This window comes from Vigna umbellata, chromosome 5 (assembly GCF_029865625.1).
Source record: "Vigna umbellata cultivar VRB3 chromosome 5, Vumbellata_1.0, whole genome shotgun sequence".
Lineage (NCBI taxonomy): Eukaryota > Viridiplantae > Streptophyta > Magnoliopsida > Fabales > Fabaceae > Vigna > Vigna umbellata.
The window spans coordinates 20627871-20653977 of NC_142169.1; the positions used below are offsets into that span (position 1 = coordinate 20627871).

At 27.6% G+C, this 26107-nt stretch overlaps 1 long non-coding RNA gene across 1 annotated transcript; it reads left to right on the forward strand.

Moving 5' to 3' along the window:
- Window positions 1–19668: 19668 nt before the first annotated feature.
- Window positions 19669–22143, forward strand: LOC148197910 (uncharacterized). The gene is made up of 3 exons (XR_015786566.1): window positions 19669–19829; window positions 19964–20027; window positions 21913–22143. It is a non-coding gene; the product is annotated as an uncharacterized LOC148197910 (long non-coding RNA).
- The last annotated feature ends 3964 nt before the right edge of the window (window positions 22144–26107 follow it).

The following is a 26107-nucleotide window of genomic DNA, read 5'->3' on the forward strand; positions in this document are numbered from 1 at the left end:
ATTTTTGTCGTATACATAACTAATATACACCACTTAAAATTTATGATAAAATTAAATATGAAAAAATAAACACAATGAGAAAGATAAGAAGGAATTATCTTTGAATTTCTTTTTCTTAATTTCTAAAAATAAATAACCACGTAAAAGATTCAACCTTCATATATAGTCAGAAAACTTTCAATATACATCAATTTTCACTGAGAGAAATAGTAAGAATATTTGACACTGAGTGATAAACATTATATATAAAAAAAAACATCTAAAATCTTGAAATATTGTATATATGAATATTTTTTTTAATATGTACTGTTATTTAAACTTATTCCACGAACAAATACTTTGATATCTATTTTTTTTACTCTCATTTAATATTATCCTTTACTATCACTCATTCTATTTTTTTTAATGCAAAAAAAATCATTTTTTAGGACCATTTTATCTATAATAGATTGTGAAATAATAGTAATGGTACCAAAGAATCTTTTCCTATTCCTTCTGAAAGTAGGACCAAACTCACTCGTAATCCTAACGCATAAAACTAAAGTTAATAAAAAGTGATTATTCTCTCTCTATCATTATTTTGATGCATGTCTTTGGGTGTATTTTTGCCATTAAAGTATACTGAAAGAGTTCCTTAACTAAGACTAAAACTACTCCTGGTATGATAATTAAGTAGACAAAGTAAAACTATTAATAATGATATGATAATTTAGTGGAGTATCAAGAAGCATAAAAAATGGATTAGGGTTGAATGTTCTTCCATGCCCCACATGCACTTTTGGCATCAAAGTCATCTGCAGCCTCGGAATTGATGAGTATGAATATGGTTCCACCAAAATCTGTGAATACATCCAACCTCACTTGGATTATATATTGCACTTCCTCCTAACTCTGCATTATTAATATTATGTGCATATATCATATATTATATATAGGCGCGTCTAGATGAAGGAATCATGGAAATGATTACAGTGTTAGATAAATGATACTTTGGTTATGATAACAGCCATTTTGGAGTCACACTTTTGCAAAATGCCATCTATTTTGTTTATGTTGGCTGGGTTTTGGACCTACATTCTTTCACTTTCATTCAGTTGTGGTGGGGGAGGATTTGGTGGCAATTAACTTAATTACTGCCCTTAATCATTGTTAGGACCTTTAGCAACCAGCAACTGATGGCACCCAGCCACTTACCTTGTCCTTTCATTTTAGAGGTACCCTACCAAAGATTAATTTACGTAGCTGTTAATGCTTCACTATAGCCAATCAATTAAATAAGAAATAATATTATATAGCTCAATAGAAATAAAATTATTTTCCAAATTGGAATTTCATACTCAGTATATGTTCATTTCACCTAATTTTAATTTTTTCTTTATTAAGTTATTTCATTCCTTTTATTGCGTTTCAATTTCTCATTTATTATAAATTAAATGAAAATGAATGAGAAGAAGAAAAAAAAAGAAAAAAAAGAAGGTGAGTAGAAGGAAGAGGAAGCCATGTGTAATACCTTTTAGGATGTCACTAACCTCTTAACAATTTACTTAATTTACCCATGATGCCACTATTTTAAAGAGAAAGTGAAATTTAGAAAAAAACAATTCTCAAACTTATAATCCATTAAAGTTTTCATAAATAAGAGTAATAAAAATAATTCATTATTTTTTAAAACATCAAAAACCTTATCACTATTTTGTGTGATGTATTATTTTATACGAGTAGAAATTGTGGATTTGATATTTAGCATGATTGTGATGATATATATGCTCGTTGGGAATGTGGTGGTGACTAAATGAAAAGTGTTCCATTTTGTCAGTCTCTAGTGGTGAGCTTAAGTGTTGATGCTGCACCATAAGACTCATGGAAGAGTAGGGGACAATGGTCTTCACGAGATAAATCTCTTTGGGAGAGTAGTGGAAAGGGTAACTCTACGTAGTTGCGCACCAAATGTGAACTTTATCGGGAAAGCTCTTGGGGAGAGTGGTTGGAAGTGACACATGTGTACTTCACCGTTGAAGCTCTCAAGAAAAGTGATGAGAAGTGAAACTTTACGTACTTCACTAGGGAAGATCTCGAGGAGAGTGATGAAAAGTGACACATGTGTACTCCGCCAAGGAATATCTCAAGGAGAATGATGGGAGTGATACTTGTGTACTCATATAAGACTCTTGGTAAGCAAGGGAGGTGGACTTTGTCTATAAGGCTTATGAGAAGTAGGAAGGATGATTGCTCGAGTAGTGAGTGATTGTTGGTAAGTTATGTGCGAGAGTTATAGTTGAAACTTGGTTCCTAATGTTGAGATAGTTGGTGATTGTATTATTTGTTGTGATGATATGTTTTGAACTATTGTGTAAGATAACAAACTTTGTGAATGGTTGTGAGACAACCCATGAAATTGAATGATGTTATGAGACCTCGAGATTATGAGAATATGTTTTCAATTATTTTGTGAGACAAGAGACTTTGTGAATGATTGTGTGAAACAATCAATGAAATTGAATGATGTTGTAAAACACCAGGGTTATGAAAGACTTAGATGAGTTGTTATATTATTATTGATGTATTTATTGAGTATGATATTTGACAGCTAGCTTACCTATGCATGTGTGTTTGACTATAATGCTCATATATGTATATGAGAACAAATGTTGTTATAGATATTGGTAATGATGTACAATTGTAAGAAGATGTGTTGGGACTTAATGGAGGGTCATATTGAGAAATATTATAGAATAATATAATAAGGCTTTTGATGTTTTCATAAACAATGAATTATTTTGATAACATTTATTTATGGACACTTTAATAGATTATAAGTTTGAGAAATAAAGATTTTGTTTAAAGAAAACATTCCATTTAAAACAATGATATTAAAGGTAAATTAAGTAAATTGTTAAAAGATTAGAGAACAATGTTACGTTTGAATGTAAGATCCAAGAAAGATAATTTTAAGTTTAGAAGAATAAATCAATAGGTAAAAGTTCTTATTAATATGAATGAAGTTAATTTAAAATTGAATAGTGTTGTAGTTTAGATGGTTAGATATTTGTTTTAAAAGAAAGATGTTATGGGTTCAATTCTTACCTAGGGCACTTGGCAAGATTTGAACCAATGATCTTTTATTTTAAAACAATACTTGAACTAGTTAAGCTTTGATTTGGATGTTACAACTAAGTTTAACTTTTTCTACCAAAATGGAAATATTCAAAACTAAATGGATTTTTCTCCTCTTATAGAATCTTGTCACACACAATTCATAGCATATAAATAGATAAGTATAAGGATTTATGATTCATTCCATTGCATTAATAAGCCCTTATTTTAGTTAGAGTAGGTGGAACAACAATATTAGGCACTTGCTACATAACATTCTCATAGAATATTTCTAGGTGATTTAGTTGCATTAACATTGATCCATTTCTAATTCAGTATTATAAAAAATGAGTTGACGATATAAAAAATTATCTTGTTTTTGTTTTATGTATTGTTGATCTTTTCCTTTTTTTTGTTCCATTATTATTTTTATCGAATTTTATTTTTTCATTTTTGGATCAAATTGCAACTTATATGGTGTATTTTCTCTCAATTGAATGAAAAAACTTACACTAAAACAAACAAGTTAGAACAAGAGATGAATTGACGATTTTGTTAAGAATTATCAATGATAAAAAAAATGCATTCACTAAATAACAAGTAAATCTATTGAGTGACTTGTTAATTAATTTTTCCATTCTTCATCAGTCATATTTGCTCATCATTTGTACTCACTCATTCAATTGTTGAAAGATTTATTTCCTTAATTTCCTTATTTGTACAATATTGTTTTTTTAATAAAAATCCGTTATAACTAATCTATAAAACATATTTTTATTATTGGTTAAAACTTATGGAAATGATATATTTATCTTAACTATGATTGTCACCCGATATCCAATCTAAAAAGTCATGTTAATCAATTTTAAAAGTCTATTATACTAAAAAAAATTGGTATTTAATTCTCATTACAAGCAAAAATCAATGTAAATAATGTTGAATTTTTTTCATCACACATGCAATGGAGTCTAAAATCATGGTCACCTTCACTAGTGTTTGCTTTTGAAGGCTAATTCTTTCTAGCATCATAATAAGTCGATTCCAAATTGTGTCAAAGTTAAAGTTTTTCTGGGTTGTGCAACGCATTCACTTTCATTTCAATGAAGAACTTGCCATTCATGATCTTTCCTCTTTTATCAAAAGGTCCACTGGTTTGCTTCTAATGAAACCAATACCCTTGATTAATGAGCAAGATCCACTTATTCTTCTTACTCTTAATTCTCATAGGATACTTGTCTTCCAACATCACATAACAAGTTAACACAATGAATCAAGAATGGAGAAAATGGAAGAAGAAAGTGGTGATTGCCACACATAGGAGGAGGAAAAGGGCACACTCTCACACAACATAGTGTTTTCGAGGGCTTCTGGCCTTCGGTGATGCCCTTCTTTTTTATAGTGATTTTAATTTTTTTTTCTGTCAGCAAACAATTGATAAATAATTATAGTAGAACACTTATTGTTGTGCTCTAACCCTCTTACAAAAGATACATAATAACCTTTTAAAAAAGAGATGCATAACATTTCAGAACATGAACAAAAAAAACTCTTCATAGAATAAGCAATACATATATACACTCACACATAATTCATTGCCTACCCTGGATGAAGAAACAAAACAATATACATTTCCATATGTAGCATAATATAGTTCACAGGGCACAAAGGTGTCTAATTATACAGGGAGGATATCACTACAAAAATTATTAATATTATCGACGGATTTTTACCGATGGATACATTTCCGTCGGTAAATTTTCATTACCGACGGCATTACCGACGGATTTTGAATTTTATTTATCGACGGTCAAAAACCTTCGGTAAATTCGTCGGTAACTGACATACGCATTACCGACGGACATGTTCCTTCAATAAATCCGTCGGTAATGTCAATGTCACTTACCGACGGATTTACCGAAGGCTTTTGACCATCCGTAAAAAAAGCGGGAATTTTCCCGCCCATTATTTCACTTATCGACATTACCGACGGATTTACCGAAGGTCCATGTCCGTCGGTAAAAAGAGCGGGAATTTTCCCGCCAAATTCTGGCTCCAGTGTCAATATATGTGGCACAGACGCTCATTTCTCCTCATTTTCTTTACCAACTCAATTTCACACCACCACTACTCATTTCTCCTTACCGTATTGTGGCTTCAGCTCTCTACCGTTGCGGGTTGCTCTCCACCATCGCAGGATAGTCTCCACCATCACGTGATGCTCTCAACTTTTCCGGCGAGCTCCACTTTTCCAGCAAGCTCAAGTTTTTTGGTGGGCTGTTGTAGAGTTTATTTGTGCAACATCACCGGTGCTAAAATTTTCCGGCGAGCTCAACTCTGCATGATAAAATGACACAACATCACCGGTCCTAAATTTTTCCGGCGAGCTCAACTCTCTATGATAAAATGACACAACATCACCGGTCCTAAACTTTTCCGGCGAGCTCAACTCTCCATGATTCCCTATGGTTATTCGCATGATGCCGTTTTGGTGGCGGAGTTCGTGGAAATGAAAAAAAAAATTGACACAGCGACGAAGGAAGGGGAAGAAGATGAACCAGGTCGCGACATTTACCGACGGATTTACCGAAAGCCTAGATCCTTCGGTAATTACTGAAGGCTTTATCGACGGCTAAAAGCCTTCGGTAATTACCGGCGGACGAAAGATCCATCGGTAAAGTTTACCGACAACGTTTTTACCGACGGTATGTTGGTTGTCGGTAAACCGTCGGTAAATGCTAATGACCGACGAATTTTATACATTACCGACGAATTATGGCCGTTAGATAATTTCAATCATTCTTGTACAAACTTTTAAAGTATGATTTGTTCGTTTTTAGTAGAAAATTTGACATAAACTCGAATATGAGGTGTGATAGATAAATTTATTATGTGATATTGAATAAACTCATAAGTGCAATGGTGAATAATTTTAAATAATGAAATATAACTATATAATTGTGCCAAGCATCCTGAAATTGTTACTCCTATTCTTAGATTAAAATGTATCTATAATCCTTATTTTAAGTCTAAAAAGTACACAAATTATAATGTTACTATCGACTTAACTAACATAAATTTAAATAAATATTAAAAATTTATTATAATATTTATTAAACTGATACTAATTAAAATAAATAAATAAATAAAATATTAATGTTAACTTAATAAATATTATTTAAATAAATACAAAGTATTAAAAGAAACAATATTAATAGCGACTGCATTGACATTAAATTTAATAAATATTAAAAGAAAATATTATTAATTAAAATAAATATAAAAATAAAGTATACCATGGTCAGTCAAAGATAACTTAAATAAATATATATATTAAAAAATTAAATTAAATTAAAATTAGTTAAATCAATACTTAATTTTGATAAATATTAAATAATTAAATTAGTGATAATTTAACCAATATTAATTTAAATAAACTTTAAAAAATAAACAATATTAATTTAAATAAACATAATTTTGTAATATTAAATAAGATTTACGCAGACTAACTCCAATAATTCAATTTTATTAAATATTTTATTTTAGTTTGAAATTAAAGTCAACTTTCACCGACCTTACATTAGTGCATTATTATTTGTTAACTAATTAAACATTTATTAATTAATTTAAGTTCTACCTTTTAAATAAACTTTTGTTTCTTATGAATTTCAAGTTCATTGGAACTTATTAGTCAAAATATAGAAAATAAAATAAAATTTTAGTTGTTGCACCAATAAAATTTTTCCTTTCTCATGACTTTTATCAATTATGTATTGGCTTCTTCCCAAAGTAAGCTGGGGAAAGGTCAAGCTCACATAATGTATGTATGTGTGTATATATATATATATATATATATATATATATATATATATATATATATATATATATATATATATATATATATATATATATATATATATATATATATATATAGTACGAAGGAAATGGGGTACGCAGTGTGCTCTGTAATTGGGAACGATACGCGGGCCAACTCCTTTTATTGAAATGTGGGGTGGCATTGGCTTTCGGAAAGCATTCTTGTTTTATTTTTAGTAAAAGATTATATGTAATATCCTCTAAAAGTAATTATTTTATCTTTATATTTAGTCCTTTAAAAGATATAAAAAAAAAGTACCACCTATGATGTTTGGCTCTAATAGAGCTAGGTGAAAAATGCTTAAAGTCAATTAATAAGTATGAGAAGTATCAAATTGTAGATTATTTTTATCTAAAATAAATAAAATTAAAGTAAATAATAAATTTAATACAACAAATTAAAACAATTACACTAGTTTTGTTTAAACTCTGTTAATGATCAGTATAATTAAATACGATATTTAATAATTACTATATGTATTTATTAAAAAAGTAAAGATTAATATGCAATTAATTTTATGGTATATTTTTTAGTTATTTTTTTTAATAAACACATGTAATTATTAATAAAAGCCAGAGATTTATTTAATTATTTTGATGACTAAAAAAATTTAGTCAAATTAATATTTTATATTAAAATTATAATTTTTTTTATTATATTTAAAAGGACCATATAATATTTTTTACATTGAAACAAGTATTTACTTAGAAGAACTATATATACATATGTTCCCCAGGCACGCGTGTTTGTATTAATTTATAAATATCCAATTTGCGAATACATATCGTAATCCCTTATCTTGTTCCTCTAGCTTTTTGTGGCTTTTTAGTTGTACGTCTTTATTTTAATGCATGCGATTATGACACGAGTCTTTATATTAAAATGTATACGTTGAAGGCATGCACATGGTAGGGTCCAATATTTTAGGGTTTATAGTGTAGGGGCCATTGTCTTTGGATTCTTTAACTATATCATATACACACCACTCTGCTTCTCCAAACACAACCCATTTACCACTTTTGGTAGGGCTCATTTCATCTTCCATAATTTCTGCAACAAACTTAATCTTCCCCACCAAATTTTACTTTCATTCACCATTCAACTGTATGCAATTTCATTTCTTGGTAGGGAACATGCAAGCACATGCGTAACTCTGATTATTTTATCAAAAACAAAAGTTCATAACTACATCGCATGTGTAGGAGAAAGATTATAAAGTATACGACAACATTTGTAATTCATAGGAACAAGTCTTTTGCGACTTTCATAATTTCATAGTACATTTTTGAGTTATATCTGAGTTTATATTATTAACAAAGTTGTTTGTATTCGAGGCTACCGGTTCATTCGCCCTAGTTGAAATCCATACATCACTGAAGTTTTTTTTTTTGGAAATATTTGCACATTTTCATTAAAAAGAATTACACGACCATTAAATAACAAGCAAATTACATATGCATTGTCTCATACTAAAACTTAAAAGAAATAGAAAAAAATAAATGCGTATGATTCGGAATATCCCAAATGAAGAAAATAGCAAAAGAAATTAGAACAAGAACTTATTGTCAAAGCCAACTGCCATAGACAAGGACTTAAAAGGATTGAGGTTGCGTGCTAAGAATCTATGAATGGCTATATTCAGAGAATGGGACGACCATGCCATTTTGAAGAGAAAGTAACGCGTAGAACTCAAAAATTACACGTTAATCATGTTTTAAGTATGCTCTAAAAAAATCTTTCGTTGAAGTTTAAGGTGATTATTACATATATTCAAATTAAATTATGAGTGGAGTACTTTAATCATTCTATAAATAATTTTGTAATTTTGTTATTATTTTTCATGACAACGACGGAGATATGCAAATTCTACTCCAAGTTTTACAATTGGATACAAGTTTTACAATTGAAACCAATGAGCGATTGTTAAACTTGTGTAATATGTGGACGCTATTATGATGATTGTATGTCATAAAAAGATTTTTTTTTAAAAATGCTTTTGAGGTAATACAAGCTTTCTACTATTAAGAAAATTTTAAGAAAGCCAACCAAATGGAAAATGAAGTGTAGTAATTTGCTACAAGGGTTTGTCTTATAAACTTTGAATTATACTCTTTTTTATAATTTTTTTTTCTTTTTTCTTAACATGACGCTACGGTGATAGATATATTAATGAAATTACAACGAAATTTCGCATGATGTCACGATAAAAGAAAAGAATGTGTCTTGGGCGAGTTAAGAAATAATGCATAACCCGAAGGCATTTTTAATATTTTTTTTTTCAGAATAACCACTGCAATTGTTTCATCAAAGGCATATGAAATGGTATCAAATTGATCCTGAACATGTTGCATGAAGATAGTAAGAGGTGGAAGAGTGAATAAGATGTCTTCGAGAAGGTTATATGGAAAAATGAATAGATCGAAGTAATTTGATATAATTAGAAGTGAATGGAGAATAAAAAATCACAGAAAAACTATTAGATTTTCTTAATAACTCACCTCAAATATGTTGAGATAATATTGTTAAGATTAATTATCGTATTTAAATTGTCTTTGACAACAACTTTTAAACGATGTGAGACTATTATATATAGCAAAACATATCTTTCGTTGAAATCTAAAAGGAGTGAGGGTACATCCCCGAATAGAAGATTAAGGAAATTTTTGTTCTCATAGTCAGACTCAATGTTTTGACTTCAAGTCTATTGAGATAATATTGTCATAGTTAATCACTTGTCTGTTTTAGAGCCTAAAACTCTACTATGATATTGTACTTAAAAAAACACGTTTGAAAAAAATTAAAGGTCAAATACATATTTAAATTATCTAAATCTCAATTTTTAAATGATATAAGATTATTTGTAATCATACATTTTTAGTAACCTACTTTTAGATTATCTTGTAAAAGAAGTTGGTACATCCTATTTTATGTATAAAATTTTCTTTGGTAATTAAAAATAATGTTCACCAAACTAAATATCCAAAAGCATCTTTACTTATACACATTCTTACGTGATCGAGTTGTCTGCAAGTACATGTGATTAGATATGATATTATAACATGATACTTCTATTCTATTTCCAATCTCTTACTTGTACGAAGTCATATTTTCACTAATTTTTATAATGATAATAAAATCACGTCTCCAAATAAGGTCTCGGTACCAATAACATATATTAAAACATTCTTATATAAGTATTTTTAAAATTAAAAAGTAAAATGTTTTGTCATAGATTTACTTTTATATTTTACAAAATACACAATTGTAATTTCATTTTTCTGTAGTTTCAGTCCAAATTAATTTTTGATTATCTGTAATTTTGGTCTTTAATTTTGTTTACGTAATTTTGCTTTCTAATTTTTGTCATCCGTAATTTTATTCAATTTTTTATTTTACAAATACATTAAACACTATCGTATTATATTTGGTGGCAAATCTCTTGAGTATTATAATCTAGTAAAATGTCACAAGTATGTATTTTGTCCCATTTCACCTAGTCATGTCAAAATAACAAAAAGAATACATGTGATTAAACCTAAAATTGAGCAAGTTTACTCATAACTAAAAATTAAGAGATTATAATTGCGACCAAAATTAGAAAAAACAATTAAAATTGGGGACTAAAATTGTTGGGGGAATTTTAAGAATAAAAATTAAAAAAATTGTAAAAATAGGCACCAAAATTACATTAAACCTAAAAAAAACGTGTTATTAAATAATATTACGAATTTTACATATAACTATAAAATAATTACTACAATAACTGTAACAGGATACTGAAACTACAGAAGTGTAATAAAAAACCTTCTTTATTCTCTTTAATTACCCTTATTTGACAGAATAAGAATGTACCAATTTGAGCTTCGTATTGTTATACTGTTTTATTTTCAAAATTAAATTAAGCACAATATAAAAGTCATATATTATGTTGGGTCTCATTTAATTACGATCTCTCAAACTCGAAAAGACTTTACCATTGTTAGTTTTTGTTTGGGTCCAAGGCAATAACCATTTAATGGATGGGTGTTACTCCCTCCACCCCCACACGTCTCTTCCTCCACCTCCCCAATTTTCTAAAATGCCAATTATATCCTTCTAAAATGACAATTATATCTCAAAAGTTAAAATTTTTTATTTTTATTATTTTAATATTTTAATTTATTTAAAACTTCTTATTTACTTCCCTCTGTACCTCTTCCTCTCTTCCATTTTCGTTTACCTTTCTCTCTTCCGTTAAGCTTCTTCTCCACCTATAACAAATTCATATTTTAACAAATTCATATTTTAACAAAATTATTACGTTTAAAAACTAACCATATATAACATTTAAAATTATAAATTTAAATATAAATTACTGTAAATAAAATAAACAAATAAAATAAAAACGAAACGTAAAAGGAACACTGCCTCTGGACGGATGACATCCTTCAACGGATGTCAACATCCGTTGAAGGCAAAACGGATGTCGACATCCGTTTTGCCTTAAACGGATGTTGACATCCGTTGAAGGATGTCATCCGTCCATAGGCAGTGTTCCTTTTACGTTTCGTTTTTATTTTACTACGTTTTGCGGCTCATGCAAGGATTATAGGCTTGGATATTAAAAGGATTATTGGAAGTATGGGAAGGATTTAGGGTTTAGGATTATTGGAAGGATTATGACTACGTACCTGGAGAGGAACCACGACAAGGACACTACACCATAAACGCACTGCACCACGTACTGCACCGAGAACAAGAAGAAGATTGTTTGATAATTCTTTTCACGATCACCAAGCTTTGTAGAAAAATATTTTACTCATACAAGAAACTACGTAGGTTATCAGTGAAATATGTTATAAATGAATAAAATTAAAAAACAACAATTTTAAAAATAAAATTTTACTGAGGGGCAAAATAGTAAAGGAAAGGTGGAGGAAGGGGCAAAATAGTAAAGGGGAGGTAGAGGAAGAGATGTGTGGGGGTGGAGAGAGCAACACCCTTAATGGATTGGTACAAAACCAAACTAGCCCAAGAAGTTAAGCCCGTTAACATATGTACCATCCGGCCCATTAAGAGTAGAGGTCTAGTACTATGTATTAAATTTTACCACGTGATATTTTTGCTTATTTTAGTTTTAATTGGGGTATTAATGAATAAACTTTGTGACTGAAACTGAAATCATTAATTGATACTTTAATTACTCTTTAATTGATTTTTCACTGTTATGTTAATTTTTTCGTCGCATCAAATTTTAAAATTATTTGTTTACATTCCATTTTTAAAAAAATAGTGTTTTATAAAAATATATTTGTTGTAAGAAATGTATCTATAGGGTGTTTGATTTCATGACATGTAACAAAACTACGATGATGAGATTATTTTTTCTAAAAGGTTTTAGGGTGAACTTCACAAAATAAGGTGAGAATAAAAAGCCCAAAGTAAAAAGAAAAGGGATTATTTCTTCTTGCACCCACATAATTACTTCTTGCACCCCATACCTATATTAAAATGACCAAATAACCCTTGATTAAATAAATAATAGAAACCTTAACATAACTTCCTTACTATCTTATGAGAAAAACACCACATTTACACCTCTATACATATATATTCCTCCATTGTTGCCAAAAGGGCTCATCTCCACGACCAGTAGAAAGCTTGTAACGCACTGCACCTTCATTAGTGGAAGTTGTGACTCTTAGTACCTCCATTTGCTATAAAAGCTCCATCACACCTTCATCATTAAAGGCGTCAAATCTCCATTTGGTGGTAGCCTTTGAAGAGCATTGGCAACATAAAGAAGAAAGATTTATATTTCAATTGTTGTTTGTTTGCTTGTGGAGGAATGGGTGTCTGGTGGAAAGGTGTTTCAAATTTTGAGTGCATTATGGATTATCAAATCTGTAATGTGTTTTGATTTAGTTTACTAGATATGCAGTTTGTAATGTATTTTCAAATCCGAAATGACATTAGATTGTATTCTCAATTTACGATAGATATGGATAATTCGGTATGTGAGTATACATTACAAATTGTATAATATATAATCTCAATTCACCTTCTAGATCTTTTAATTCGGTATGTATATAATTATCATTAATTACTTGTGAATTGTATCATTCCTAAATGTTATAGATTACATAATCCAAAACTTAACAAAAAATGAAATAAATCTTACACAAACGTATGACAACAATGACCAACACTTCCACATACAATGGCCACCCCAACCACCTACCAAACACCATCCAAATCCAATAACTACAAGGAAGCACCACAATCACCTGTGCACGATGAACTCACAACAATAATACCACTTGTCCAAAACCCTAACTATTCATCACACTCTTATATTGTATAACTTTGGAGCAGGGATATTTTTGGAATTTAAAAAAATATAGGGGTGGAAGAAGAAAATACGGGGAATGCAAGAAGAAATAGATAACAAAAAGTTAAACCAAATTTTATAGTTTTAACAAAATGTGATATTGGACTTTATGGTAACGTAGGGTTATGATTTTAAGCTTGTGCTTGCCAACATACATGCTCAGTTTCATCATATTTTCTTTAGAAATTAGTTTTAAACTCATGCCTATACATAGATTGGTGTTTGTTTGTATGTTTATCAAAAGAGATTTAAGGTGGTGAAAGAAAAACACTTTTAAATTTATAATTAAGTTTTGAATATGATCAACGTGAAAAATAATTATATGTTTAGAATATCAATATTTTTAAAGAAATATGAATAGTAAGTTTTGTAAAAGAATATAAAGGATAAGACATGTACAAAAATATACAGTAGACTATCTACAAATATAAAGGATGTGAAGAGATATATAGAGTATACTCATTAAAAATATAAATCACTGTATAAACAGACTCTTCTAATGTGTAGTGCTAGATTCATCTAATTAGTGCATTGACAAATTTGTCTAATATGCATCGTTAAACTCGTCTAATCAATATATGGATACAATTGTTTAATGTGTATTATTAGACTCGTCTAATCAAAATATGGATAAAATTGTCTAATGTGTAATGCAAGCATCGTCTAATTAGAGAATGAATAGAGTTATCTAGTGTATATTAATAAACTCATCTGATATGTTTATGAACAAACTCGTTTAACGTATTGCTATACTCGTATAATCAATATGTAGAAAACTCATCTAACCTGTGTTACAAGACTCATATGATCAATGTATGGACTTATTCATCGAATGTATATTCTTATACTCATATAATCAATGTATAGAATGACTCATATAATATAACCATTAAGTACACTCTTTTAATTAATTTTGTTGCAAATATAATTACTTAAAAATTTATATAAAATTATATATACATATATATATATATATATATATATATATATATATAAAATTTATGCTAATTTTTATAAAATAATATTAGTTTAATTTTTATATAATAAAAATATGAAAAATATTAAACAATAAAAATAGTTATATAATAATATGATATAAAAATGATTATTATATTTTCTATTGACAAATTTTTGTGAGATAAAGTTATTACATGATAGTTTTATATATCATAGAGTAATCAATTTGTACTATTACTAAATATATATTATTTTTTAAATAATATTGTTTTAAGAAATAAAAGTAAAATATATTTTTTTAAATTTATTTCTATTAAATTATAAAGTAATTAGAAATCATTAAAGGTTAAAACTAAAATTGAAAAAATAGTATAAAAAAATAATTATTACTTTAAATATAGGTTATGATTTAATAATTTATTAAATGATCATAATATTAAAAATTATAAAATGATAAAATAAAGGATGCAAAATAGTTTAGAAAAAACAAATTAATATTTTAAATATAAGTTATGTTTTAATAACAATTATATTAAAAATACATTAGAAAAGAAAATCGTTAGTGATGGCTAAAATGTGTTTAAGGCTACAAATTAAAAAAAGTAATTATTTTGTCTAATATTTTTTTTGTTATACTTCTCTATATATTTAAACTTGTCTAATCAATATACATCTAATATATTATTCTAGACTATTATAATGATAATAAAAATATATTAGTAGTGTATTTTAATATAATTAATTTGTTAGTTTTTATTTTTTCCTTCAATCTTTTTAAAGTCAAAAAATTTCATAATTTAAAGTTAAAAATAGTAAAAGATAATTCAATAGAAATTAAGAATTAAAATAAGTATTAGAAATTAATATAAAAATTTTAAATCGGAGAAACTAATAGTACTATTTATGAATTAAAAGAATAATTGGTCAGATATTAAATGATAAATTTAAAATATATTTTTATTTTTGTGATAAATCAGTTAAGAAAGAAATATTAAAATAACTTTTTAGAGACAATTTTTATATGACAGTGTAAACAATTTATATCATTAATAAATATATATTTTAAATAATATTTTTAAAGCAATAAAAATAAACTATATTTTTCTACATTTAATTTTATTAAAGGATCAAGTAATAATTAACGTTTTGAAGATTGATATGAAAATTTTAAATTTAAGAAATTGATAGTGTTATTTAAGAACTAAAATAATAATTTATTATATATTAAATGATAGATTTAAAATATATTTCTATTTTTAGGATAAATCAGTTTAAAAACAAATCAAATGGATAAAAAAGTAAAATAATTATGTTGGAAAACGATTTTTCATATGACAGTGTAAACAATTATTAAATATATTTTATTTTTAAAATAATATTCTTTTAGGAAAAAATTAAAATATATTTCTTAAAACTTAATTTTCTCAATTGACCAAATAATTAGAAATTATAAAAGGATAAAATGAAAAATGAAAACGTAGAATAGAAAAAGTAATACTTTAAATAGTTCAATAATTTATTAAATTTCTAATTATTTATAAATTATAAAAAGATAAAATTAAGAATAAAAAATAGTATAGAAATATATTTTCATTTTATGGTAAATTAGTTTAAAAATAAAATAAATAGATAAAAAAGGTAAAATAACTTTTATGTATATAGTAGGAAAAAGTATATAAATAAAAAAGAAAATTAAAAATGTGTTAAGATCCTTGTCAAGGAAACAAATATATGAGTAATATGTTTGTGCGGGGAAGAATAGGTGGTGCGTATGTATTTCGGATTTTAAATGCATCACGAAAATGATCACTAACTCGTTATGGATTTTGTATGACAACAACGAATACCACCGATCCAAAACCCTAAGTATATATCATACTCTCATATTTTATAACATTGGAACAGCTGTATTTTTAGGATTTTAAAAGTACAGGGGTGCAGGAAGAAAACTTACAAAAGGAAAACTCAAAGATATGATAAGGATTGGGTTATGATTTTACACTTGGGCTTGCCAACACATGTTCATCTTATTTTCTTTACAAATTATAGAAAAACTTGTCTCAACGATACTCCAATAATTTTATTTATAAAAATAATGATTTTTGAATAAATAATAACACATCATATAACTTTTATTATATTTATGAAGTATTAACTTATATCATTAATTGTATACGTCAACTTTCAGGTATAGGCTTAGAAGTTGGACCTCTAAACATATTTGAACTACTCGGCTTCAAACCCTTCAGTTCAACCAAAAGTTTGTTTTTTTAAAATATTAAAATAGCTTATTTCTAATTAAAGATCCAAAATATCATTTTACCTTTGTGAAACAAGTTTTTTAAGATATTTAGAATAGGAGTTTTAAAATGAGCTTTTCAAAACAAAATTTTCAGAATAAATTTTATAAAATGTATATGATACGAATTTATCCTCTTATTAGACTAGAGACACTTAATTTTTAACATTTTATTGTCTCTCTTTTGCCTAAATTCTGTATATGTTTTCTGTCCCTTTATATGTGGGAATCATTATCTTATATAGGATGAATGTTCCTCTTTTGTGGTGCCAATCAGGGTGTTATCCAGCCCATGATCAGACGACTGGATAACCACCTCCGTGTCTTATGGCGTAAATGTAAGAAGTGGTTTTGGTGGGTAGTGGATTGCCCCATGCTGCCCCCTTCTCTAAGTTTCTTGAGGAATATGGTATCCGACCATGTCAAGTCAAAATACTTCAACACCACATATATCCATAAACCTCTAAGCCCATAATATAATCTACTACTCAATACATTTCATAACGAATTCCATTAATCCTTACGCATATCAAATTACTCAAACTCATAGCAATTATTTCTCAACACCAATTTTAATTCTCCATTACACCAATTCAACTTAGCTATGGTACACGTAAAACAGAGGTAAGGTTATCTTTTTACGATCTCAGAGATTGATAAGTTAAAGTAAAAATTCACTACAAATATGTTAATATTTAATAAAAATCAGAGTTCTAGTTTAAAAACTGAGAGAGTTCTCTCTTAAAAAATACAAATGTATATAATATGATTGAAAAGTTTCTACGTATGTGTATTTAATGCAGTTATATATAGACACAAATGTTTAAATCATCTGAAATTTTTTTATAATTAGCTTCGTTTTTCTATTTTTATAAATTTTTAAATCATGAGATTAATATTTCAAAAAGTTGTAGTTGAAAGAAGAAACGCTTTGTGATCATATTTTCAATAATGATTAATTGTTGACAAATTCAACAAATATATTTCATTTTGTTTTCATTTCTCTTTATTTTTATAAAATATAGGCCTTTAATTTTTTGGTTTGTCATTACCATTATGTGATTATTGATGGCTACCATTGTCGGAATTGATATAGTATTTTTTTTAATAAACGGGTTGCAATTAGGTAATATGTATCTTCTTATTAACATAAATTTATTTAACTTGATTATTTTATCTTATAAAAAATGAATTTATCCCTTTTATGTCTTTTTGACAAAACTTGCAAGAAAACTTATTCCGAAGTGTCATATCATTAAAAGAGAGGGGGCAATGTCTCCACCAACTTCTTCTCTGACTTTAAGCTTGAAAAGTGGGACACGATGAGACAAAAATAAGCAACCATATCCAAGATAAAATTGCTCTTAATAGTAAGTGGTTTGTGACACTAATTTATGTTATCTTTTACACTTTGTTCATTTAAACAAATATAGAAAATAATGATAGAATGAATTTGAGAGTATTTAAAAATAAATTTTTTTATTGTTTATTTGAGTAGATTTAAAAGTCAGAGTTAATTTGGAATTCTGACAAATTTTACTTCCAAATTAACTCTGACTTCCAAATCTACTCAAATAAACAACAAAAAATTTATTTTCAAATCTTTTTAAATTTATTTCATCACTTTCCTCTAAATCCATTCAAGTGAATAAAGAATTTCAAAATTATTATTTTTCAAAATAATACCACAAAATGTCACCTATGACATATGATTCCAAAATTCTCTTTACTGACAAAAACATAATCCTTAATATGTTTGTCAATCTGAATTTTTATCATACTATTTTATCGAGTTTGAATTTAATTATTTTACGTAGTAATGTGTATGATAATTTTATTATACAAATTTTTCTTAATAATTTATTCATTTTTGTGTTGGCTTGTTTAGATTTTAGATATTATTTAAGAGACTTAAATTTAGGATGAAAAAATTTGAAATTAATATGAAGGGTGGGAATGGATGTTTTAACTAAAAGGCCATGAGGTAAAAGAAAATAATTAAAATAGTTTTATATTTGGAAATAAAATGTAACAATGAAATTCTTTTATACATAGTTATAAATATATAGTTATATTATAAATAAGAAGTTGAATGCTGTTTTTCTATGTCCTATAATAAAATTTCCCTTATAAAACTAAATAATTAATTTTTAGTTTAAAAATTCATTAAATAAAAACTTATTTAAAGATTAAAATTTTATCATTTATTAAATTAAATGAGAAATCATGCTCGACATTAAAAAAATCTTGTATTTATGAGAGTTAAAATTGTAATTTTAGCGGGTCAAAAATGAAATTTCTGACAATTAAAATAACTGATACAATTATATATGTCTTTCGTGACAACAAAAATTTAAATGCTAATAAAATTGCTATGAAATAAAAAAAATTACTAGTGATTAATCTAAAATACTATGAATAAATATTAAAATTAAAAAATAAGAGTTTACTATTATATGTTTGTGAATTTATATGAAAAAAATATTATAATAATATAAATTTTTTATATAATGATAAGACTAAAAGTGAAATAAGAAAGTTTTGAAGTTGTATTATCAATCTTTCTTCTTTATTTTTTTCATTTTTATTTTTTTTAATTAAAAAAATAATTATTGGTCAATATTTTAAGTAGTTTGAAGAAATTATTTAATCTAGTTTTGTTTGGACAAATTGTTTTGGGATAAGGAAAACATATATAAAATTATTACTATTTTTAGATTATTCAATTATATTTATTTTGTTGTTTATTTTAATTAGTAAGATCTTCTTCACTATATTTTCTATTTATGAGTCATTATTATCTATATGTATTTTATTTAATGAGGTATGTATAACATCATTTTATTTACATTTATTAGTTTACTTATTTTATTTAGGGAGGTTTTTATAACTTTTTTTTTATTTACATTTATTTGTATATTTATTTTATTTGGTGAAATGTTTTTAACCTATTTTTAATTTATCTTTATTAATTTTTATTTTATTTAGTGTAATAACCTTAAAAAAAATAATAAATAAATAAAATTTAAAAACAGTTTCTGAAGACATTTTCAGAAACTTAGATTTCATTTTCTCTCCTTCAAACATCTCTCTAACATTGTCCTCTCCAAAACACATTCTTCTCTCTAGATTTCCCCTCCATTGAGTCACTGGATTCCCATTCCGCAGACGTCTAGGCGATCTTTGCATCAAGGGCTCCAATTTTCACCGATTGCATTTGCGATTTCGTAGGATAAGTAACGTTCCCCTTTTTGAACTGTGATCATGTAGCAAATTTTGCTGCATGTAGTTCACTTGTGATTTTTCCCCAAAATCTTAACCCTAAGCTTATTTTAGAGACTAATTTCTATCACCATTTGGTGAAATATAGGTGCTGTCAATTTTTCTAAAGTGTCTTTGGATTTCCTCTTGAGTTTAAATGCTGGAAATTTAAGGTAAAGGGAGCTGAGTTTTTCTTTTTATTTATGCCTTGTGAAATCCTTGTATGCATGAGATGGATTTTGTAGAAATTGTGAAAGAATGCCTATGTTTAATTATTTCTTTCTTCCACATTATTTTAATTATTGTTTCTGCACAAGAAAACCTTGCTGTTTGGATGTTGTATTGCACCTAAATCATTTCTTATTGCTGTCAAAAAGGCATGTTGTTAGCTGTTATAAATTCTGCAAACTTCTTGCTATGTTAAATTAAAATTCTGCAGAAAAAAAATGTTGCTGTCTTAAAATTTCTGCACCAGAAAATGTTGTTGAATCTTACTAAAAAGCAATTAGTTTAAGCTTGAATATTCTGATTGCAGCAGTCTTGGTACTGTATTTTCACTTTTGAAGATGTTGTTTCTCTTTAAAAATAAATGCTGGTTGAACCTGGATGTAATAAGTAATGTGTGGTTTTCATCTAGTTTATTTGCCTATAGAAGATGTATTGACTAAGAGATTTATTTCGGAATTTTTGAATAGTTGCATAAGCATGAATATGGTTTATTACTTTTAGAAAAGGTAGAGATAGAGATAAAGTTAAGTGGTATAGAATTTAGAGTAAAATAGTGAGTACAGGAAATTTTCACTAGGTACGAAAATAAGAAGCTAGTGGTAGACAACCTTATATTTTTGTTTATAAATGATTGGAAATGAGATCTCTGTAGCATTCTCGTAAGTATAAATTGGTGGTTTTAAAGAATTGGATAAGTTATAAAAAGAAGGATATGGGAGGGTCGTGAGGGTATTTGTTTTTAATAATAATTTGTTAAATATCAAATTTAGTTACTTTAATACGTTAGTCTTCTTTGTTGGAAATTGTTTACGTAAACTTAAATCATAAAAATTTAATTAACATATTTTATTTAAGCCATGATGGTTTAAGAAAATATATTTTTGGTGTATTAGAAATTACATTCCAGAGGCCTTTTAATTTTATTGACGTATGACTTTAAATATTTTAGTGTGAGCATGTAGATAGTTTCACTTTTTGTTAATTTTATTAACTTTAAATATTGAAAGGAAGAAGCTATTAGACATATTATTGTACTAGGGTCATCCTTGCTGATTAATGATAGAAGTATAAATGGTTGTAATGTAGCCTTAGGCATTCATAGAGAAATGATGAACTATTATTTATTTTGGGATTGTAGAACTATATTACTTGGTGGCAACTTTAGCGTGTATATTTTGGTTTGATTTTGGTTCAAAGGAATTATGAAATGATCAAAAGTCTTGATTGGTGTGAAACTTTGAGAGGAATTATTGATTCAAGAGGTATATCCTATGATTTAAAGTGGTCGGATTGAATATGAAAGTAAGATCTCTAGGTGAGATCATTTAGTGTATTGAATGAATGTAAGAGGCTTTCATATGGGGGTTATCCCTAACACTCTAACGGTCTCTCATTCTCACTTAGAGAGGATTGACGCGTGTGGTGAGAGTAGTGGGAGGTCTTAGGGTAGACGCTATCACTGAAGGTCTATTCCGAGGTAACGGACTAGCCTTGTGTGTGGTCGGGTGAAACCCCTCGGCAATGGCTTTGCAATGCAGTAGGGGCCACCACAAGTGCACAACCCGCCCCAGCTCTACATTCATTCCAAGTCCGGACGTGTCTAGAGTCTTAACATGATAGGATGATTATCTTGATGAGTTTTATGAAATAAATGCTTATGTTTATGATGACTAAGGTGTATATGTGTGTATGGATATTCTGGGAAATGCTAGATTGATTGAAAATGAATTGTATGATTGTTTGAGACCTAGCTCATCCTTGCATTTGTATGTGTTTCATGTGTTTGCTTTCCCCTTTGTGATGATCATCCAATCCTTTGGATGTGAGCAGTAGGTGATGATGTACCTTTGGAGCAAGCTTTGGAAGTTGAGGAAGACCCAGCCCCTAATGCTTAGGATTTCTACTAGCTCTTAATTTAAATAGCTCTTTATTTTGAAAGACTTCTAGCCTTCATTTTATCATGATCTGTATTTTGGAAACCATTGAACCTTTATTCAATCATGTATTTTGGAGAATTATGAACTTGTACTTAAGTTTTAAAACTTTCCAGCCAGACTTAGATAATTGTACTCCTTAATCCTATCTATTGTGTACTCTTAACTGCTTTCTATTATTATAATCGATGCATTCTACATATATACATTGCTATATATTTTGGGATGTCATATTTAGTGAGATGTTTAAATCTCCATTTTAATTTACATTTATTTGAATATTTATTTTATTTAATAAATATTTTTAACCTTATTTTTTTTATTTACTTGTCTTTATTATTTATATTTATTTTATTTAGTGGGTGTTTATAATCTATTTTATTTATTTATTTGTCTTTATTATTTATATTTATTTTAATTGGTAAGTGTTTATAACCGCAATTTTAAATTTATTTGCATATTTATTTTATTGGTGAGGTGTGCACAACTTCACTTTTAGTTATATTTATTTTTTTTATATTTATTTATTTAGTAAGATGTTGTTAGCGTAATTTTTATTTTATTTAAATTTATTTATTTAATGAGGTGTTCATGTGATGTGTTTGTACATAAAATGAATTTTGTTCATCCATAAAAATGAGTTAAAAGGATAACTAGTATATTGGCTAGAGTTACTTCCTCCACCACCACTGCTCGCTACACCTCCCTATTTCATTTTTGTCCTTCAAATAACGGATATCAACATCCGTGCACGCATATCAATGTCCGTGCATGAATATCGAATTTTTCAAAACTTTTTTAGTGGCATGTGATGCAGAGGCAACATAGTTGCTAGATACTGCATCAAGAGCTATCTCCAAACCTTAATATGTGTTTTTAAAGTAGTTAAGGACTTTGGAAATATCTCCAAACCCAATGCTATGCAACATGCTCTCTGAAACTTTTGTATAAAATCTTTTCGTGGTGGATTCTTTAACAGTAAAACCTTAATAAGTGCTAACTAATATGGATATGAAAAATATAATTAAGAGGACAAATTCTATAATTATGTTGTTAACAGAGATTATTTGATATTTTGCACATTAAACAAATTTTTAGACAGATATCATTGCGTTATAATTTGGAAATTTTCCAAGAGATAAAAGACTATAATTTAGGGTGACAAAGACATTGTTGATTTCAACGAGTATACTTGCCATGTGAATGCTCTAATGCGGAGAGAGAAAGAGAGAGATTGTTGAGGAAAAATGGAAGTGAAAGAAACTCGTTGCAATAAGATTGTGGAGAGGTGTAGAATATTTTTGGAATAAAAAAAAGTGGAGAGGTGTTGGGAGCACATGGGGTGGTGGAGGGAGCAATACCCTGGCTAGAAAAGTGAAAAATCTTTTAAATTGATGCGAGACTTTTTAAGCTTATTCCTTGTAATTGCCCTTCGCAAAGATAACATGCAACAACACCGCATGTTATGTTCCTAGTGATAATAATTTTAAGGTTTAATGTCTCAATAGGTCCCTATTTTTGTTCAGAATTTGAAATAGGTCCCTTTATTTTTTGGCGTCTCAATTAGGTCCTTATTTTTGTTAATTTGATGCAAATAAATCCTTTCCGTCAATTTCATCAAACGGCGTTAATGAATATGTGACGTGGCCTGAGGACAATATTGACACGTGTAAGGCCACGTCACACATTCATTAACGTCGTTTGATGAAATTGACGGAAAGGATTTATTTGCATCAAATTAACAAAAATAAGGACCTAATTGAGACGCCAAAAAATAAAGGGACCTATTTCAAATTCTGAACAAAAATAGGGACCTATTGAGACATTAAACCTAATTTTAACTCAAAACTAAAACTTTTAGTCTTAGTTTGAAGAATCAAAATAATATAATTTAGAAGTTCTAAAACTGTTAGGTGAAAGAGATAACTCAAAGTAAAGATTAATAGACGAACTCTAAAAAGCGTAATACCTAAATAACACTTTTTGTTTTTGGAAAATAAGATATAAATTAGTTGTTTTTGAAATTAAAATGTGTTGTGTGACTGAGAAATACCTAGAATTATTGAATTGATATATTTTGGATGAATTATATGAATATGAATATTTTTAAGAAGAAATGCTCATATTTGTATACATTGGTGTTGGGATTCCGGTATGAAGTCATCTTGACTCTATCAAGTTCTCATACTAATTGTGATGATGAGAATTGTTGTTGATGATTAAATTTACTGTAAAAGAAATTATGACATGTGTAAAACTTTACAAGAATATCAATATCATATATATACGTCTTCAAAATTAGTTGAATGATTTATATCTTATTGCAACTTTATTGATATGATATGAAACGTATTATCAATTTTTATAACTTTATTGATATGAAACGTATTATCAACTTTATTGTTTGTGTTTGGTTTAATACAATAATTGTATAAATATATTATAACATAAACAAAGAATTAGATGGATGAACCTATAGCTGTAGTGTGAAGCAATAGTAAAAATTGAGAAATTTGAATATCATGTGAATATGTTAACAAAAATGTGCGAGATAAATAGGTTAAAAGAGATGAAAATTTACTAATTAAATACAGTAAAATCATTTATATTGTTACTTTTTTATTCTTAGACTCTTAATCAACATTTATAATTTCTCTCAATCATACTAAATTTTTCATTAATAACAAAATATGTACTAATTTGGTGTTTGTAGACTTATCTTTTTCTCATGCTAAAAAGATGTTCAGATAACTTTTATAACGTTATTGACTACAGAATTAAGAGAGAATCTTTAGATAAGAAGTTTTACATCTTGTTGTCATTATGCTAAATTTAAATTAATAATACCTTTTAAGATTTCTAATTAGAGTTCATTAAAGGAAAAAGTAAGAACTTCTGAGACCCTACAATATGTTTCTACAAAAGGCATAATCAACACCAATCCACCTTAGCATAATACTTAAGGCAAATGCAATGCCACAACAACAATAGCATTAAAAATCATTTGTAATTCATACAATTTCGACAGTGAGATTTATACCATATTTGATCCATAAACATATCTTTGATTTTATACAAAATCTCCACAATTTCATTAACTATATTGAATCTGAATCTAGAATGATAAAGTAATTTTAAAAACATTAATTTTACTAATTTACAATTTTTTTCCACTTTAACATTTTCTTATAAAATAAATAAAATTAATCACTAATTGTCTGATTAATAGAATGAATGTTCTGAGGATAATCTGAAATAAATTAAACACAAAAGTAAAAATAATATTTTAATTATTTTTCATAATGCGTGTATAAAACAGTGAAACTACATGATAATGTCTTGTAGTGTTGTGTCTGTCATTGGAGTGTCTTTTCAGAAGAGTAAGTGGTTCCATGCTTAGGCCCACATGCAACCCACAAGGTCAGGATGTTGGATCTGTTGCCTCATTATATAATAAATAATTTAATCCATTTTCATTAACCTAAATATGTATAAAATAAGTAGGAAAATGTTATTTGGACAACAAAAGTTTGACACAATTTTGACAACGGCGACGTGGCAGCTGTGCATTGGCTCAGTGAATTGAAAACAAACCAGAAAAAACCCAAAATACCCCTCACCCCGGTTCACTGAGCCAATGCACAGCTGCCACGTCGCCGTTGTCAAAATTGTGTCAAACTTTTGTTGTCCAAATAACATTTTCCAAATAAGTATTAGGCATATATGTGGCCAATCGGGTGGGTGTAAGGAAATGATGTTAATTTTAATTACTAAATCTGAAAAAGTGATTATAAAGGCATTTGTTTTGGATGAAGTGCGTTAGAAAAGGCCAAGGCCAAGCTAATGAGAAAGATAATTTTAATCAAATTAACCTTTTAGTCTATATTTTAAATAGATATGTTTAAGTTTTAAGTAGTTTATAAATATTTATATTTTTAATTGAAGTTTTATTAAAAAAAAATCATTTTAAAAAATATTTATTTATTTTCATCTAACTACTTTATATTTGATTTTGTTATTAATAGAATGATATGATCGTTTTTTTTTTCTATATTTACCTTATCAACCAATTCATCGACTTCCTTCTTAAT